Source organism: Heterocephalus glaber, unplaced genomic scaffold (assembly GCF_053883595.1).
Source record: "Heterocephalus glaber isolate CG9 unplaced genomic scaffold, H.glaber_assembly_v1.0 deba00001509, whole genome shotgun sequence".
NCBI lineage: Eukaryota > Metazoa > Chordata > Mammalia > Rodentia > Bathyergidae > Heterocephalus > Heterocephalus glaber.
This window is the reverse complement of record NW_028258325.1, coordinates 9,360,551-9,380,335: the sequence shown is the minus strand read 5'-3', so window position 1 is coordinate 9,380,335 and position 19,785 is coordinate 9,360,551.

Genomic DNA, 19,785 nt, shown 5'->3' with positions numbered 1-19,785 from the left:
TCATCTAAATAGTCAATAAGCATTTTTGTTATTAAAACTTTGATCATTTCCCAAGTTTAATCTGTTTCTAAAATTGTTTTGTGTGGAAAGTTTGGGATAGCTTGTACCTACAGTTTATTACAGTTATATTTTTTTTACTTCGGGAGAAGAATCATGTTTCCTAGCTCATGGGAGATGCAGCTGCTCACTTTCTAGTACAAATGCAGTAGTTATCAATACTACTTATATCAATACAAACTACATATATTTCTTTTATTGCAACCAAGTGCATTATAATGAAACAAATAATAAAATATATTAAAGAACCATGATGCAAGAAAACAATGCTTACTAGAATAAAACCAACAAACACACACAATTAAAAATTTTATCAATTGAAAATTCTCTTGATTGCAAAGTTGCGTGATAAGATTTTATGATAAGAGTAGGTAGGCAGAGGCCACCATAGTCACTGTGGCTGCTGTGTAATAGTAAAGGAGAGGGAGAGAGAGCTGGGAAAGAGTATGCAAAGTAGCTAATGCCTCGAGCTCTTCTGTATCTAATCTGAGGGACTGGCAGACAGTCCTTGTATCTTGGAGTTTGTGATTCCAGCAGTAGATGGCTGTAAATCAATTTCCAATGAGAATATTGAGGAAACCTAAATGTAAGCCTCAACTTTTGTACTTTTTCTTACAGTTCTACAACTAATGATAACATGATATTGGACTTACTGCATTTTTAACAGGGTGTCTCTGTCTATTTCATGATGATGCTTGCTTACAACAGTCACTTTGTTTGCATGCTCTGTAATTTCTTTTAAAGCATCACTATTGTGTATTTTTGTTACGTTTCTTCCTCATCCAGTGTTTTAGAAGATATTTTCACTTAATAATATTGAAAAGATAGCAATAACTTCATGGCATGTTTTAAAAGCATGAACACTAAGTGAAACCCTTTGAAGAGAATATTTGAGATATTTCTATAGTACAACTGACATTCTACTGCCAGGATCTTCAGAGGACTTTAGTGTTTGCTCTTGCACACATTCAAATTATACTTCTTGTTTCAAGTTAAGTGGTGAAATTCACTTACATATGCTGTAAGTTGGCATAGCAAGTGTTTGGCTAGTCAGAGCATAATTTAGATAGGGAAAGCTCCATTTGTTTACCATTAGTCCACTAGGGTCTGAGCTATTCTTCATGATGTCTACATTTTGTTCCTGTTGTAGATCATGTGATGTTATCTCTTCTGCTGACAACTCAGAACTACTTCTGACCCTCTTTATATACTCTGCTTTTGCCATTATGGCTAGAAGATGAGAAGCTACAAATCTCAGCCCTTCTTAGCAGCATGGCTCTAATTTTGGTATCGCTAATGGGAAGGCATGAATGTGTTATTAGAAGGTTTCTAGAAGCACAAAAAGATATGGCTGCATTCAGGCTTGTGCTGTAACAGCAACAGTTGTGTGGCAGTAGCACAAGAAGACTGTCAGCCACTGTGGTAGGGAAGAAACTGTATGGGCACTCATAGCAAGAACAACAAATTAGAGTCTGCATCCTGATGTGATGGCAGTAGCTTTCTTCAGTTCTCGAGTGCTGCATGAAAGTAGCAAACTCCTTTTTTAAAAAATTAAAAAGAATCCTTTAGCCCTTCCTCTCTGTATTAAATTCATCGTCTTGAAATATCTGTATGCATTTCCATTTTCCTGGCCAACCTGACTCGTACACAATTGCTCAGTGATGGATACCCAAGAACTTGGCCCCAAAATGGTGTTCTGTGAATAGTTTAAAAACATTATAGGAAGGAGATGTTCCACAGCCAGTGTGTGTCCTAGCTAAGATATGAAATCAGGTCTTACCCACATCCTATGTTCTTTTAAATACCCGACACTGATCTCAAGCACTATGCATTAATGTAACTCGATGTGAGTCATGAAGTTCTACTTTGGGCACTGAGATGAATGACACAGAGTGTGATGAAATCCTTCAAAGAAAGTGATGGGGCTGATTAGACAAAGACTTATATTTACATGTTGCATTGAACTGCAGTTTTATCTATGTAAATTTTATTCTATTGGTGTTATGTGTATTCTTTAATTCTTCTAAACACCTAAATGAGGAAGATGATGATCTATGTGTTTATTTCACAAACCTTGAAAATAGTAGTCTTCTTTTGGTTGAGTAACATATTTTGGGTGGTCAGCAATGTAGTTTCACCCAAGTACATCAAGAACTAAAGAGTCGAGAATAGAGATTTTGGAGAAGGAAAATATATTTAATTTAACTATTTAAATGATTCAAAACTGTCATGATAAGGAGATGGGATACAGATCCATGCATAGGCACACATGCACAAGATAAATATATTAAGTTCTGTGTAGTTTTATTCTGTAAAATTCAATGCATACTTATTGGAGAGTTCATACTGATGATAAAGGAATGATAAACAGGAATAGATCGACAGAAGAAGCCCTGCTTCAGACTAGTGGAGAATGTTTTCAGATTGAAACAAAGAGCAGGAGCCCCTTGAGGGCAATGAAAGGCATTTTAAGGAAATGAGAGAAGCCTTGCTCAGCTGAGATATCAGGTGTAAGAGAGATGGAAAGGTTTCTGTGTCCAAACTGACCCTTCAACTGAATAAAGCCCAACAAATCACATACAGGAGTATAGCACAGGGTCCAAAGGCATGTAAGATAAGCATGTCGATTCACTGTCCATTGACTCTGCCCACTCTTATTTGCAATTATTTCATCCCCAGAACCTGTCTGTCAATTTTGTCTTACATTTGCATCCTCCTTTTTAAGGCTTTGGTCTTGGGATTTGCTTCTAGTCTCTTCAGCTATGGACTTGTAGCACTAAGACTTGCCTTGTATCAGCTTTGGTTTAAAGATTATCCTAGCCAGCACTGCAGTTTCTAATGGGTGCCCATTCCTTTCTGGCCTGCTTCATTTTTCAATACTGGGGAGGTATGAAAGGCCTTTTAGACAGGTGGAGGAAGAGGTAGGGTAAAATGTATCCCAATTATGTAGGACCTTATAATAGGCTAAGTAGTACAATAGTATAAAATTTACAAAATCGTTCATGCTTTATGCTGTAGCTCTGAAATTTTATAAGACTTCAGCAGAAATACTACAATGCTATACCTGTTGTGGGGAAAAAATAGGGGCACCCTGCCTTCTGACCACTGTTCACTGTCCAACTCCAATGCCAAACTCTGGCTCTCATAGAGGATTAATGACATCCTTTCTCGAGATCACCAATTTTCAGCATGCACAATTATTCTCAGTGGAAAAGAAAAGGCCTGAGGGCTCGTGTAGAAAGGCTTAAATTCTTAGCTCTCTCATTTAAGTGGCCACATTTCTATGTTGCAGTGCTTGTGAGCAGAGATAATGCAAGTGACTACCCCACAAAATATTCAAAATTTAATTACTTTCAACAAAAAGAACATTCCTCTTTTCAATTTAAGCACAGAATAATTTTAGAAATGGTAAGTCTTACTAAATAACTTCTTAAATTATAGGTAACTGTGCCAGGCTGTTATCCCAAATTCAATTTTAAAAATGGTGCCAAGGGGGAGGAATGGAAGTTATAAGAGAGAAGAAAGTTTATGGGATGAAAGGAAAAGCTAGCAGGTGAAATAAAAATGTGTATACGAGCTGTTTGAGTCTACCACAAACATTACTGATGGGTGGGCTCATGCATGCAATGAATGGTTTGACCTGGATTAACTGTAAACTTAAACCTGTCAGAGGGAACATGCACCCTTGCTGTCTATCTAAACACATGTGTCTATTGCCTAAGGCACAGAGGCCTCTGCTAGTGACAGCCTATTACCCAGAGTATCCACGGTGATCATTCCAAAACATTTCTAAAGAAGATGCCCCTGTTTCCCAGGAGTTAACACTGGACTAAGTCTTAGCCCCTAGCCCTGGCCCCCAGTGTCCTCTAGAATCCACTCCATCTAATTTCTCAGCTCCATTTCCTTCAGTCTCCCCTCCTTTGTTGAGTTTCAACTTTCTGTCCTGATTCTAGCTCTTTAGAAAACATAGTCAGAGGCAAAATCTTAAGTGGTCCTACTGTGAGCTGTGAGCGTGCCACCCCAGAGAGGCCAAAGCGAGACATGCGTGGGATAGGAAGTGGCCATTGAAGGAGAGGTACTCATACTCAAGCTAGCCACAGCACTGCCGCAAACGCCACTTCTTCTTCAGGCTCCATGGAGGCTGTCACTAAAGGAAGGATGAACAGTCTATGCCCCGGCTCTCTCCCACCCTCCGTCTATAATAGCTCAGCAATTTCCCTGCGGGCACTGAGTCCCACTAACTGCTGGGTTGTGTAATGGGGGAGTCAGTGCAGACATGTGAATCTGTGCAGGCCTGATTAGTTCAGCCCTAAGACCCTTGGAGCTCGGTCTTGGCTGACTTCAAGGAAACTTCTCCCTGGGAAGCTCAACATCCAGTGATATAAAGAAAGCAGGCGCAGGTCCTGGTGCAGGTTCATAGCCACAGGGCCTTGTGACGAGGGCCACAGGAGCCATCGTAGGTCCTGAGGTGCAACATGGGTGACTGGGACAAGCGGGGATGACCTGCTTTGGGCAGCACAGAGCCTGGGCCCATCACACCTGCCTCTGTCCTTGGCACAGGGCTACCTCACTCTCAGCTGAGAGCCTCTACACCACATCCACACCTGGAACATCAGCTCTTCTTGACTGCGGGTCTTGGCTCAAATGTCACTTTCACAAGAAAGCTCTCCCTGCCACCCAGTCTACAGCTGATTCTTCTCCCATGACCCCAAGAGTCCCATTCTAATTTTGTGTATTTATAAGACTTATCACTTCCTGTTACAAGACAGATCTGAAAAGGTCCCCCAAAGTCTCATGTTTTTAGAGATGGGCTTTTCAGAAGGTGGCTGGATTATGCAGGTGCTAATTTCACCAGTGGCTCAACCCATAGATGAAATAGTAATTTGTTGGCATTATTGGGAGGTAACAGAACCTTAGCAGGTGGGTCCAGTTGAAAGGAGGTGTTTGATCACAGCAATGAAAAATAAGTCAAACCATACCTAAAATATTTTACATTTATTAAATGATTTATATGCTTATGGTCTCTCTGCTTTTCCCATATAGAAGCTTTGAAAGTCTGGGGATTTATCTGTCTTGTTCATCATTCTATTCCTAGTCTATACAATAAAATTAGAATAAAGTATGTGTTCAGTATTTATTTACATATTCGAATGAGAAGAATAGAGAGTGACTGAGAAGGATACAGTCTCCGCCAAAAGCAGTTGTAGCTGCTATGGGGGAACACAGACATTCAATACCAAAATAGTGTAACAAATGCTTCCCTGGAGGGAAATTCAGGTGGCAATGATCCCAGCAGAGGCATCATTCTGGATGGAGTAGAGGGTCTCACTGGGTGGTGCTTGCCTGAGACTGAACAAAATTTCAGAGACCCGGAAGGAAGAGTCAGCCAATGAGATGTGCCAAAAAGCTCAGTATGTTTTCACGTAATCACAAGGTAGAGATTGGGAGCCCAAATTTTGTCTGAGCATAAGCACTGGCTGAATGGCCTCAGATTAAATGCCCCAACATTTGTTATTGCAGCCTTCACAGGTTTGCAGTAACAGAATCCATGAGAAGGTCTATACCTGGTGCTCAGTACAGGATCTGACCCACTAGAAGTGATGAACACATATTCACTGTTTTATTAGGATTAGAGGTTATTAATTTGTAGATTATCTAATGAGTGCCAGATGCTAAAATACCTTAGGCATACAATGATAAGCAAAATGGACCAAATCCCTTCTCATAGAGTTGTCATAAGCAGCCACTAAACAAGCAAATAGATAACTGGAGAGTTTTTAAAGCAGGCATTTCTGTGAAGCAAAGAAACAGGGCTGTAGAATCTTCTAGGGGAGAGTTACCTAAGGCTCAATACAGGAATGACATTTAAGCTCCGATCTGAAGAATGAGCAGGAGCCAAGCAGTCAGAAAAAAAGCTGTGAGTTCTGAGAGTAGAGAGATTCGTGTCTGAGACTCTGAAAAGCGCTCTATGTCTGGAGGGCAGAGATAAGGTGCGGAAGTCTGAGACCAGGCTAAGGAGGTGAGGACAGACTGAGAACAGTCCTTCATGGCCAATGTGACAGCTTTGGAATTAATCAAAGCACAATAGAAGTTCATCAGATGTCTTCAAGCAAGTGAATCACATGATCCAGTCTGATTGTTAAAAGACCACTCTGGCTCTGTGCAGAGAATGGACAGGAGATCACTGAAAGTGGGAACATTGGGGCAATGAATGGTAGATGCCAAAGCTAGAGATTGTTTCCAGCAAGCATTTGTCATTCAGCTAGTGTCTTTGGAACCACTGGAGCTTCACATCTCTGTCTGGTGGCTGTGTCCCACAGTGCACGAACAGCAGGGAATAGATGACTGTGGTCCAGACTCGGGGGAGGTCTGTATCACTGTGCTAAGTGAGTCTTCAGTGGAACATCCACAGACAATGATTTTTACGGCCCTGCTGACTTTCAGTCATGAACTGCTAAGTCTTAATGCTCTGTAGTCATGGTGGTCGACTGCTCTGGTGATCAGTGATTAATCTGTTTAATTCACAGGAAATACTTGCAAGACTTTATTGCAACCCTCTGTGCCCATGTTTTGTCATAAAACTTCACCTAGGTCCAGGGACAGAGAGGACCTGTTTAAAACTCATAAGCTATTTATCAAGTTTTAGTAGTTCCCCAGAGAGAAGCCAATGGTGATTTACTGTTAGGCTGTCAAACATCACTTGAAATATATTGAAAACATGTTTCCTCCTGTGATCTTATATATAGTATGTATTGCATAAATATATATACATATATATGTGTATATATATATATATATATGAGAGATTTTTTCCAAAGGTTAAGTTAAAATAAAAATATCACCATCATCATCTTCATCATTATCATCATCAAAATATAACAGCCACAAAACCCATGACTACCATATATCAAGCTTTCATCCTATACCCAGAACAACACTATGTATCCACCTGTTGATCTCATTTAATCTTCACAATGGCATTGTCCAGTATGCCATGTTATTCCCCATTTTATAAGTGAGGATATTACAGCTCAGTTTCTGCCCTGTTTCCCACCCAGATATGGATTTGGTACTCAGGTATGTATGACTCCAAAGCCCATGTGTTAACCTCTATAAAGATAATTTGAAACCACCCTATTCTAGATGTAAATGACAACATCAAGACTGCATGTAGGAGGTAGAGGTAGGGGAGGAACCTTCATTTTAATGTCTCACAATGAAATTGCTTGTCTAATTGTCACTTTCCCTCACTGTATTAAAAAGTGGTTGAATGTGAATATCTCTAGTGCTGCATTGGAATTTTCCTTTTATTTTTTAATAGCTCCTAGAAGGTTCCATTATTTATTTCCAAAAATGTGCTTATGATGCCATTGTTATCAGTTTATCAAAAACCATCATAAAAGCCATTATTTTTCCCAAATGAAACACAAAACACTGGACCAGGAAGTGCATGCTTCCCTGAAGACGAGTGCAGATCAGTTGCTAGTCTTTGAGTAGATCCTCACTGCAGCCCACCAGATAAAATGAAAAATAGAAACATTGTTTCCTGGAACTTCCTAATGCACTGAAACTTCAGACAGTATCTGGTTGCTTTGTTACTATTAGATACAAAATATAAAACTTTCAAATTGGTCTGTTTTGTTTTTGTTTTTTCAAAAGAAATACTTTTCCATAGTTACTCCCAGGGTTGACTGCCAACCAGAGGCTCATGTCTGACACATCACTGCAAACCAGGGACTTCAGCTTTGCCTCCTGTGTCTCTACCTTGCTCCTCTATGATACTGACTAGTGCTGGGAATTATTATCAGTGATGGGTTTGAAGATCAGTCTGCCATTGGACCCTGTGTCTTCATCTCCTGAAACATTGCCCACCTCTGTTTAATCTCTACCTGCCCTTCTAATTCTTTCTGTTCTTCACTTCCGTCCTTCTCCCTGAAAGACCTCTGCCTGCTCTTCTCATATATACTTTCTCCTTCTTAAGCCTCAAAGGTCGGGCTTCCCTCTAATGAACTTTGTCATGAAGAAGAGTCTCTTTATGTTCTCCCAAATATCCTCTCCTCCTTTTCTCTGTCCATTCATTGAGTAGGCAGGTATCAGGATAGACCCTATGCTGGCTGAAATGGATTCAGAAACTGTAATGTTGAGAAACAGCAGGATGTACTGTCTTGAAGCTCTGGTTAGTATTTAACAGCAATAACACACACATATGCACACACACTTGTGCAAGTCCTGATTAATAGTATTTGCAGAATTCAGAGGTGAAACACTCCATCCATACCTAACTTCAATCTACCAATCTGTCCTCACATAACAGGAGACAGGATAAGGTTGCACACAATTGCTTGTTGCTAGATAGAGCAAGCAGGCTGCCATCTACTAGTGCTAATGTGCATGTTTTAATATTTCACTTAAAGGCATGCATATTATATAGTATATGTTTATGTATAGTTTATATACAGTGTAATATATATTGCCTACGTTTCTAACAGTTACAGTGCATATACATGTCTCTCTCTCTCTCTCTCTCTCTCTCTCTCTCTCTATATATATATATATATATATATATATATATGTAATAAGAGGGCTCTGGTTACTTCCCAACTCTCTTCACCCAGGCCCTGGGGAGATTAGTTAGGTGTCTGGGGAGTAACTATCTTGTCTGAGACTTTTTTTCCTCCTTCAGACAGACTTCAGATAGTGCTATACTCAGAGCTCTTGGTGTCCCTGCCTGCAACCTCACTAATTTCCCTTTTGGAAACAAACAAGATCTTACGGATTTTATTGCAGTAACATAACTATCTATTGTTGAATTTCCCTCTGTCATTGTTGATACATAAGCCTATGCAAAACAAGAAAGGTTCAGAGAAAAAAACATCTTATATAAATCTTCAAAATTTCCTATCCCAGATTCTGAGTATGACATCGAAGTCTTTTCTTGTGATTACCCAGATAGAATCCTGCTAGGGAGTTTCTACCTCATTATCTAGGAGATAAAAGGTCTGTCCTTCATTTTCCTACTCAAACTCCTCCATGGCCCCAGCATCTTAAGTTAAAGGCTGAGCTCAGAATTACCCTGTCAGTCATTGTTTCTAGGATCTGTAAATGACAAAATCTCCACTTCTCTTCTGCCTAATCCCTCTGCACATGAAGTAATTGCACACATCGAATTGACCTTTACAAAATTTGTGTAAGAATGTTCTAGAACTCTCAGGGAACTAATTCTCTTAAGACTACCACGCTGATGGCATGGTTGTCATTTACAGAAGAATAGGTTTTGTCAGATGTAAGAAAAAGAAAAATAGAGCTCTTCACACCCTGAGTCTGAGTCTGAGCTCACAATCCACTCCTTCCCTTTCTGTGTACAGATTTGTCACAGACACAGGCCTAACCATTTACCTTGCTGACCTTTCTCCTAGGACGCCTGCTACTCAAGGCCCAAGAATACGCACCTCATGCAACTTCTGTTACAGTCACATGCTGTGTTTCTCCCCTACTTTCTCTCACTTTATCAGCTTGGTAGAACAGAAATGATTATCACCATTATATCCTCTGCTCTATCCCCCACGCTGGCCTCTCCTCTCTGTAGCCACCATCTCTCCTTAAGGCAGGTCCCTCTCACCTTTGCCTCAAGCTTAGTTTCCTCCATTCCCATAATAGCCCCAATTTGGTTCGTGACCTTTCTAACTCAAAACGATTTCATACGGCTTGAATCTCATCAATTCCTGCTCTGAGTTTCATTTGCAGAATCTCCTGGAGCTTCGAGGTAAAGGCTGGACTCCACAGCCACAGCGTCCAGATGTCTGTCTGCAACAGTTGCACACCCGCCGTGCAGAGTGACCAGACCCGTTTCTCCCTCTTCACAGCAAGTTCAGGCACAAAAGCAGGTTCAGGTCAAAGGAGGAGAAAGTGAAGAAACAGACATGGAAAAAAATGAGGAGAATAGATAAAGGATCGCTGTAGAGAGAGGCATAGAGATATGAAAGTTTCCTTGTGCATTTGAGCAAGAAAAGAAAGAAAAGAGGTGCCAGGTAGTGAAATGTTTGCAAATTAGTGATCATGTGAGAGAAGATATGAGTGTGATTATATAGAAGCAAGAATAAGCAGGAGAGGGGTGGGGAGAATGAACGTGCAGGCCCGGTAAGAATGTGAAATAATTTCAGTTGAACTGCAGAAGTAAAAGAAAGAGCATTGCTGCCCAATTCTCCCAGCAGAAGAAACAGGAAGTTTCCGTTACTCGTGTTGGCCTATTAACACTGGAATGCTGCTATCCTGGGGTGGCTTGGCTGCCCTTTTGGTTTGTTTTCCTAGAATGCTTCTAAAGAGAAAACAGGAGCAGGGTTGAGAGAGTGGAGCAAAGTTCTGTGGAGTGACCACAGTGTGACACTTGCCAGTATCTGTGGAATGCTTATGCGTGTTCAGTATCCGGATGAGTGGAGAAGACACTGTGATAGGAATGAATCTTTCCTGGCCCAGAATCTTATTTTGTAGATGGAAAATCTAAATCACAAGGAAGACAAAGAGATTTTTCCCCCCAGCAATTAGTTAGAGATCCTGGGGGCAGTTGTGATTGCTGGATACCCAGGGTGCGGACCGCCAAACATGTGGGCTGCCCACATCCCCTCACCTGATGAGCAGAGGCAGAAACGTCATCTCAGGTGACACATGGAGAGAAGTGGGACTAGAGCGACAAGTACCTGTGTGAAGGAAAGAGAATGTTCTAGAAGGGAGGGAGTATAACATCATTGCGGGGCGGGAGAGCTCACCCTGAGGAAGGAGAGATGTTTTAGACGCGAGCAAGCACTGTGTCACCTTTGGAGGACAATTGTGCTTGGATCTTCAAAGAGGCTGGAGGCGGATCAGTTGTGTGAGTGTGTTTCCTCCAGTGAACAAAGGTGTGTGCTCCAGGACTCCCTCCCTTCCCTTTCATCCCTCTTTCCCTTGTTTTGGGGCTTCTTATTGCCTCTCCCTGTTCCCTCTCTTCCTTTTTCTTTCTTTTCAGGTAGGATAGTATTTTAAACTCTGATGGTGATCTTTCACTCGTAATAAATCTCATTGCTCATCAGCCTTCTTATACTGAAGTTTAGTCAGCTGTTGCTTCAGGGAAAGTGGAGAACCACGTTGAGAAAAAGGGGAATTCAGTGTTGTGCTTTTGAAAATAGGCTCTTGAAATGCATCCAAGACCTGTCATTATGGAAGGAAAAGCTTTTGCTTGTAAAAAGCCACACTCTTCTAAAAGAATGGAGTTTTCTAAAATTCAAATGTTGATAAGAAACAAAAAGGCCAACTTTTTGGAGATGGGGAAAGGTGGAAATAGATAAAAGGGATTAAAAAAAATCAAGATGTGTTATATGCACACAACCATTTCCCTAAAATGAACATCACTATCATATATTGCAAACATACACTAATTTTAAAAACATTTTATTTTAAATTATAAGGGGTACAGATTGACTAATTAGGATAAAGGGTCTCACGGTGGCCAGACTATAAAGCATGGAAGATAGGACCTAAGGCAAGCTCTCTCCCCTGGTAGGATAAAAGCATTTCTGGGCCTGGGAAGGAATAATTGCAGGATCAGAGGGCAAGCACGTTGGATGAAGAAGCTGCCTGGCTCCCCAAGAAAGACCCAGCAATGCTAAACTCTGAGCATCGAAGACAGGACTTAAAAAGTCCTGCTTTGAAGTAGAATCTGAAAAAAAATAAGGTTTCTGTCCACTTTGGGGTGGGGGGTGATCCGTAGAAGACCTGTCCTGTACCCACGTGGAGCAACCTCACGCAAGTTGGAAGGGAGTCACAGGTTGATTGGACAGAGAGAGGGCTGAGGTTCTCCAAGGTTTGTCAAAATATGTTTTAGAGTCAAGATTTCCTGTTAATGTCAATGAGTCGGGATGGAGGTGACAGTGGCCCCACTGTGCTAGCGCGAAGGTGTGGGCGAGAACACTCTCCTTTGTCAAAGCGCTCAGCAGCTTCCTCAAGCTTCCCAGCTTGCCCCTGATGCTTCTGGGTCAGTGGCCCCTTCCAACCCGCAAGGGCAGAAAGATGGCTTCCCTGGCGTCATCCTTCCATAATCGCACATCCCTTAGACTCTGTGCTCCTGCTTCCACCATTAAGCGCCCCTGTGATTATATTAGTCCCCCTCAGATGTTCCCTGACGGCCTCCAGAATCCACGCCAACTCTTTAGCAGCCTTGACTCCATCTGCATCCTTAACTTCCTTTTGCCATGTAAGGTAACAGCTTCTCGGGAGTAGGAATGGACAACTTTGAGGCACTGCTCTGTCTGCCACTGAGAACCTCAAGACAAGGACTTCTTCCTAGGAGAGATGATTTTCATCACCAGTAGAACCTGCCTGAAATAGGGTTCAGACTAGAAATCTGCGTCTGTAACATAATAGGAGTATTTCCATAACTCTGAAAGAAGCCGAAGGAGGAGAAAAATAGAAAACATTCATGAATACCTTAAATTAATCTGACTAGGGTCTATGATTTAAAATAGAAGAGACAGAAAACCTGAACAGTAACAAGATTCAAAAACATATTTTGCTGACATGGGTAGAACTACAGGAAGGGTTTATCACCAAGTTATTTCAGTTCTAGAAAATATAGAAAACTTCATGTATGCATATGATAATGGCAGTACATTAATTGCAATGCTACCAGTTTTTCTTATTTTTTTCTCTCTTTCTCTCTTTCTTTCTCTCTTTCTTTCTTTCTTTCTTTCTCCTAGGGACTGAACCTAGGCCCTTCACACTGAGTTGCATTCCCAGCCCTTTTAAATTTTGTTTTCATTTTTATTGTGCAGCAGGGTCTCACTAAGTTGCCAAACCTGGGCTTGAATTAATGATCCTCCTCCCTCAGCCTCCCAGAGTGCTGGGATTATGGGCATGCACCACCACACCTGGCTCATGTTTTCTTGTTTTATGCCTTATTTCTACTCATATATTTTTTGTTTTCCTTTTTTTGCTACTGGAGATCGAACTCAGGACTTTGTGCTTGCTAGGCAGGTGCTGTGCCACTGAGCTACATCCCCGGCCCTGCTCATACTTCTTTACCTTGATTCTTTCCCCATCTCCTCCAAACTCCCTTGATTTCCTTTTCATCCTTTTGCTCTCTCCTCTTTATTTTCCTCTTCTTCCTATGTGCAACTTCTCTTTTTTTCTCCTTTATTTCTCTCCTCTTCTTATATCTTGGCGGGTAATAAATACATAAATAGAAGAGGGGTGAGACTGTGTCTTACTGCATTTTTGTTCCCAAGACTTGCCCTGAGGCCTAGAAAATAGCAGATGCTCAGTAGCTGCGTATGTACTTTCTTCCTACAGTAAGGCAAGGAGGCCACAGAATGTCAGAGGGCACTGCTTATGTTGTGAAAGTAGAGAGAATTGCTAAGGTGCATTAACAATAACGTTACTTACGTTTCCCTTTAATGATCCAAGTTTCTCCAGCTGTCAACTGAATTATAACCTTTTAGAAATGCCCATTTGGAAAATACTTTAAATTATAGCCAGAAGATTCAAAGGAGTCAGAGTAATTGGAATTAAATTTACATGATCGAGTTTTTCCTTTCACTGTTGTTAAATGAGTTCAAATAAATTGAAATAGTAAAAAAGTTTCAAATGGATAAAGACAACAAAATGAGATTACCAAACGCCAGTGATGAACCAAGTGGTAAAGAATTATTCTCAGAAACAACAGGCTGGAGGGCTCTTAAATCGTGTGACTATCCAGGAGACTTTCTTTGAAAAAAAAATCCTGCTGTGGAAATAGCACACCATTCACTGAAGGACAGCAATAACTCTAAGTTATAGGAGTATCCAAATTATAGGCTAACACCTCTTGGTGACTGTGTTCCTGAAAGTGTCCCTCAAGAGAAAATCATTTCTGATTTCATGAAGCACTTGCATTGTTGAAATAAGACTCTAGACCTCCCAAAACAGACGGATGGGGCTAAAAATGAAGAGGAACAATCACAAAATGGGCTGGGGAAACAAAACACCAAGGGAAAGCCCTGCCTGGAGTTGAAGATCAGTGTCTGCTAATAACTGGCTATGGAGAGCAGGCAGAAGGCACCAAGTAGATGGAGAAGGGAATGAAAAGGGCTTTGCTTTCTTTTCAGTTGATAGAGTATTTTGCTCACATTGTTTTATTTCATCTTTTCTATGACAGTCCAACTTCATAGATATATACCCATTTCTCAGAAATGGAATTCAAGATTTATAAAACTTTCAGTAACTTGTCCACAACCCGGTGATGACACTAAGGTTTGAGTTTGAATCTGTTCCTAAGCCTGTGTGCTTATGCAGGGCTATATGCACTTTGTCTGTATGGGCATCTGTTGCCTCATTTATTGACATCATTTGTGTCTCTACAGATTATTTACTGGGCCAGGGAGAACTTGGTCCATGGGAATTGAAAGGTAAGGGACCCATCACCTGAGCTGCTAACTAAAAGTTAGCAAGCTCAGTTAGAAAGCTGAGCCTCATCATAACTATCATTGCAATTCTCTTTGTTTCCATACAGAAAGCTGGTCTTAGGGCATCAGATTGTGGATTCTCTATCTCTTGTTACAAATTCTTTTGGATAGTTCTAAAGCAAGACACTGAAAATAACAATACTATACTATGATGGAGGCCAAGAGATTAGTCCAGAAAAACAACTTAGAGCAACAGGAAAATAGTTTCTAAAGTACTTGTACTTCCAAAAGGTAGGTATGTGCATGCCCTTGCATTTGTAATCCTAGCTATGAGTCTTGGAGATACAGTGTTTAGTTTTTCAGCTTAGGGAATCATAAAGACACAATAAAGGAAATAAGAAGAAACACCAAGTGCCAGATTTATACAGCCAACACATGGAGGAAATAATGAATTATTTTTTCAGCTGCTGCAGCAGAGAAAGGCAAAAGAAGAACAGATAAGAATGTGGGGTGACTTGCAACATTCTGTGCTTTCTCAGAAAGGGATGGATGTCATGCAGAAGCAAATAAAGTCATGAACATCACAGAAGTGACCCACTGGAGTTGAATGTGGAAGCCCAGAGTCCTGAGTGCTCCTGGCAGTTATCCTAAAACCTCAGAAGGAGGGCCTGTCAACTCCGGCAATGGAACCAAGCACTGAGAAGAAGCAGCAAATCCGGAATTACACAGTCATACTCAGGGCCATGTCTTCCCTACAGCAATATGGCTCCCTAAGCAGATAAATGTGATTATAGAAAATTAAACTCTGCCACCCATCTCTTTCCAGCAAGAATCTTCTTCACCAGAATTCCCTCTCATGACAGCCGAAGGGAAAGAGGCCTTAGGTTTTCAGATCCAACTGTAATATAAAGGAAAATAATGCTAGTGCTAGGAGTAATATCACTATTCTAATAATTTAGTCTAAAAATAAAACAGGTGCCTTAGTCTGTTTTCAGATGTTATTACACAGTATCTGAGGTTTGCTATTTTATACAGAGGACAGGTTTACTTAATTTACAACTTGGAGGGCTAAGAACATGGCACCTGCATGTGCCACAGCAAGGGCCTTATGGCTTCACACAACATGGTGGACGGTTTCATAGCAGGAGTTTGCGCCGGAGAGAGAGAGAGAGAGAGAACTGAGACTGCAGAACTTGCTCTATTGCCCATTCTCATAAGACCTCCGAGACCAGCATTACCTTTGAGGTTGGTACCCCAGCAGCTCCGTCTCTGTCCACAGCCTCTCAATAGGGATAGCCTGGGGACCAAACCTCCAGCACACGAACCCTTCTAGGGGAACCCCTGAACTACACCCAAGCTACAGCATGGCAAAAAGAAGCAGAGCTTGCTGGTGAGCTCAAAAGTGGATGAGTCCACAGAGAAGGTTCTGTTTCCAGAGCTCCTGTGCCGGAGAGGGAGAGATTAGGATTGGAAAAGAAGCCAGGAGGTAGCATGAGATCCTAATTTGAGTGCACAGTGCTGAGACCTGGTCCTTAATAAACTAATGGACCAGAACAGGACTGAGAAATGTCACCCAAACCAGATGAGACTGAGAACACTAATCTAAGCAAAGACTCTATTTCTGGCTTTAAAGCTTTCAATGTTTTGATGGATAGGCATAAACAATATTCACCAATAATTGCTTCTTTTCTTTACCAGGCACACAGAAGATGTTAATTCTCAGCTACCCTCCTATCAGTTAGAGGGTTAAACTAGTTCTATTTAATAAAAAATGATCATAAAACAGGCATGGTGTTTCAGGTCCATAATCCAAGCACCCAGGGAGGCTGAGGCAGGAGGATCACAAGATTGATCCCACCCTGGGCAACTTAGTGACTTAGAGACTCTGTCTAAAAATCAAAAAGTTAAAAACTTGGGGATGTTGCTCAGTTTGAAGGCCCTGGATTCAATCCAAAACACCATAAAAATAATAGTAAATGACATATATCACTTCTGAGGAGAAGCCTCGCAAGGCACTTGCATAATGTTCTCTTTCTCTGACAAAAGACATCTATATAGTCCAGGTCCAAGATGGCAGTGTTTTTAGAACTCATTGAATGGAGCAATCTCCAGCCCATCTGGATCATGTGATGTGAGCAAAAGAATCAGTCTAAAGACACCGAATCTGGAGGGTACACCTTGCTTTTATCACACCACTGCCTAGCCTAAAATGCATTAATACTGGGATACTAACGCCCAATGAGAAGTTTGTCATCCTATTTTTTATCTCTTGTCCAAGGGCTCATGATTCCAAAGCACGGGTACTCTGCAACAGATTCTGGACTTGATGGGACTAGCGAAGCTACAGCAGTATAGTAGAAACCTCAGCAGTCGGTTGCAAGGAGACCTAATGTAACAAACAACGGACAGGCATCAGGACTAGAACAAATCTATTTTCTGATTCCAGATTTGCTATTACTACCTGGGTGCTAATCTGTAAACTTTTAAATATTCTTTTAGTCTCAATTTATTTATCTGTAAGGAAAAAAATAAAACTTCCTTTCTTGTAAAAATATCGTGAAAGTTGAATTCAAAACTATGAAAAATATGGTAGTCACTCAATAAATGCTCTTTTGCAGGTAAAGAAACAAGGCATCCTCAAAACATAAAATTAATTACTCAAAATCAAGCTGTGATTTACTTAAGAATCCAGTAATAGAAATCAGATTCCTAGTTATCCTCCACCCTACAGACTCCTTCTTTATGAAAATGAATATTGCACACAGATGATGGTGTGGACTTGTATTCTTTCTTACATATCATCAGTGACCAACTCAGTAAGTCAACAAGTGTTGAATAAAAGACCAGACATACATATATGACAAGTGGTATCTTTACTCCTTAGAATCCTGATCCAAAGATATTTTTTCCTCTCTCCTCCCAGCTTTATATTTTGCAATGTACAGAAAAGAAGAAACACAGTATTCCTTTTGCTTCTACAAAAGAAGAAAAACCCATGTATTTAGTGTAGCTCATGTGAAATAACAACTTTCTTCAGATCTAAAGTCTTCTCCAAGAGGAAAGAAATGTCCCCAGATTAACCACCTAGAGAGCCATTTACCCGGAGTTGATGGGTTCGCATCATTCTTGATGAGGTCAATATCAAATCATTACTATCTGATGGCTGTTCAATGACCTATGTAAAATGAGTTGGAGATTAGATTTCCTTGCATTGAAGACAATGTCTCAGATTAAATGAAAAATAACATCAATACCAGCATCACAACAAAGATGTGGAAGAGAGAAACATGTCATAGTAGTGTTTTCTGTCCATCACAGATGGGTCATTTCAGGGGGCTAAAAGCTGACACTATAGTTATTCATCTTTGTAGCCCAGAGAAAAAAGTCTACTCTCAATTCCTTGAAAAGTCTATTTTTACACGTATTACCCGCCATGGTAGATTGATTACATCTATCATCCCCAATGAATCACATTCCCTCAGAGACACCACTTTGTGAAATCTCGGCCCACACTGCCTCAGTGTTGTCCATGTGACTTACTTTGGCCCACGAAGAAAGCAGTAAAAATTACCAAATAGAGGCTTGATAACTGCTTACACTTTGGGGCTTGTCTTTCTGAAGCCCAGTCACCACTTGATTGCCCCAGCCGCGTCAATAAGGACAACATGAGCGGACATCTCTCAGGGAATGTGCCATCTCATGACAGATCCCTGAATGAAATACCACATGGAGCCGCAATAAACTGTTTCTGCCAAGATATGCTGTCTCAGTCCATTTGTACTGCTAAAACAAATGCCTGAGACCAGATCACTTATAAAGAAATTCATTTTCTAAACTTTCTAGAGGCAGCAAAGTCCAAGGTCAAGGCAATGAGATTCTGTGTCTGGTTTCTGCTCCTAGAATGGAAACTCAAATACACCAGAAGGCAGGTGTATCCCACACATGGCAGACACAGGGAAGGAGATGAACCTACTCCCTTGAGTTCTTTTCTGAGGACCTTAATCCCGTTCCTGAGTGCGCCACTCTCCGGACTTCATCACCTCCTAGGACTCACCTGTTAATGTTGTCAAATTCATCATTAAATTACAACATAATGAATTTTAGGGGACACATGCAGACCATAGGACCAGCTCAGAACGGTAAGCAAATAATTGGTCATTGCTTTAGAGTCACCAGGTTTCAGGGTCCTATGTTGTGAAGCAAATGTTAACTGATGCAGAGATTAATATTTTTACTCCATTGAGGCCTAGTTTCAAATAATTACTTTCTGAACATCTTCCATGTTTGTCTCACTGTAATAATCATGAAGATATAGAAGTAAATAAAACAAGTGAGACGCTATTCCATGGAAGTCATAAATTAATGGTTTAAGGTATAAGTCTGTCTTACAGACATGTCATATTTTTGCCCATGGGATATTTTTTAAATTTTGATTTAAAATCTGTAATTACTTACATTAACATTGGGAGATTCAGCCTCTCTTTCATGCTAAGAAGAAAAGGAATCTCTAGCCTGCACCCCCAGGAGTTACAGCTCCCTGAATTAAGCAATCGCACCCCATCCCTCCCAAAGTGAGGCAAGCTTTCCATCCCCAGTTCCCACCATTCCCTACCTTCCTCGTGAACCTGAAAAGTAGGTGCAGGTGTCTATTTTTTTCCTTCTTTTACCTATGTGGTGCCTGTAAACATCTACACACAGCATCCGTACAGGATCCAGTAGACTAGATGAATATGAAACTATGATCATCCAGAAAGACAAAAAGATAAAATATAGCAAAATATAGCATTAGCCATGGAGGTCACTAGGTCTAAAGTCCAGCAATTCATTCCTTTGATGCTGCATCGGATAAGTCTGGGGAATTCAGCATGTCATCCAAAAATTAGATAAAGCAGGTTATATGAACATCTTTGGGGAAATAGCATCAATTTCTTTTTTAATCCAGAGATATCCTGTGTCATGAAATTCTTGCAACCTTACAAATGTTCTCAAAATCACTGGACAGCATCGTGGATTGTTCAAAGCTGAGCCCCTGGGGCCTCATCAGGTAACCTGAGAGGACAGGAGAAATATCAGTCTCCTTCAGGCTATCAAGCTCCATGGAGGAGCTTACCTGAAAAAGACCTCACACTGACTTTATGTCATTGTTGTAACCAATCTATCTTTGTCCTAGCCCAGATTCTGAAACTGTTTCAAGATTTCGACCTGAAGAAAACAAATGTATATTTCATTAACATTGATTCATAGAATGGAGAGTTCTCATTTCATCAAAACAACCTTTGAATATGTCCTCGAAATCTGAGGCTCCATGCTCTGAGAATGC